Genomic DNA, 1,209 nt, shown 5'->3' with positions numbered 1-1,209 from the left:
GGCAACCGTACAGCCAGAATCATAGACAAACCCCGGATCATCGAAGTTGCACCACAGGTGGCCACTCAAAATGTGAATCCCACACCTGGTGCCACCTCTTAATCTAGACCGAAATAGCTATTTGGTTTTGTTTTTAAATAGATCTATTTCCTTTATCAGCATTTCAATTAAAGACTATAAGCAACAACAACAAAATCTCATTGTGTCTACACATCTGGTGACCTGAGGTCTATTTGTGAATGGATGCAATTAATAAGATAAAATCCATTGCCTTTTTTTCCTGTTACATTAACTGAAGATGCACCTAATCTTGAGGCAGCTTCTGAGTTGAGAATTATATTGTTATCCAATACTGTTGATTCATTTTGAATCTTTAGACACTTACCTCTTGCCGCATAGGCTCTTTTCAAAGGTGCTTTCACATAGCACAGACATTACCAGTCGTAGTGTCAAATTGCAGTTTGTGTCTTTCATTTCATGTATATTTATCATCAGTTTGATCTTTTTTAAGTGTCTTGAAAGGTATTCTGGAAAGATGGAATTGGTGACACAGTGGTATCCCAGTAGATAGAAGGTTGCATGATTCCTTTGAGTTTTGATTTGTAAAGCCTCGTCTTCTAATTCAAGAGCATCTCTTTGACCCAGGATGTTTCCCAATATGCATTCAGTTAAACAAGGCAGGTGCTTAACTCTGCATGGAAAGCACTTAGAAGATAAAAAGGAAATTGTCTTTCTTTTTTCTTTTTTGTAGCCTTCCTAATATTTACAGTAATATCATTAACTGCATTCTTTATTAATAGCAAAAACAGGATACTTTTTGCAATGTAATTAGATGTTCTATAGTGCAACAAGAAATTGCCTTCTAAAAGGGGGGAGGGTTCATGTATAATATTCATTTACAATTCAATATATAATTACACAAAACATTTTTAAATAGAATCAATAACAAAGACTGTTCTGTGGATGGTAGTGCATAATAAAAAAAAAAAGTAGTTGCTGGACTTATACTAAAGTCCTGTCCTAACAACACTTAACACCATGGCCTTGGATAGAAGTTGGTTTTTCTGTGTTAATCACAAGAGGCATGGGTAACATTTACTATGTGCTTGCTGTGAGCCAGGCCCTGTTCTAAGTTTTTTGTAAAATATTGATTCATTTGATGTCCCCTGAAGCCCTAGGCAGTGGCAGAGGGGGTAGGTCAACGGTGGA

The 1,209-nt window shown here is 36.4% G+C and overlaps 1 pseudogene; it reads right to left on the bottom strand.

Annotated features, from left to right (window-relative positions):
- LOC102259663 overlaps positions 1-1,209 on the bottom strand; it is a 4,812-nt pseudogene that overhangs the window by 3,123 nt on the left and 480 nt on the right.

Source organism: Myotis brandtii, unplaced genomic scaffold, assembly GCF_000412655.1.
Source record: "Myotis brandtii unplaced genomic scaffold, ASM41265v1 scaffold145, whole genome shotgun sequence".
NCBI lineage: Eukaryota > Metazoa > Chordata > Mammalia > Chiroptera > Vespertilionidae > Myotis > Myotis brandtii.
Note: the sequence above shows the minus strand (reverse complement) of the source record. Positions and strands in the feature narration are given on the sequence as shown.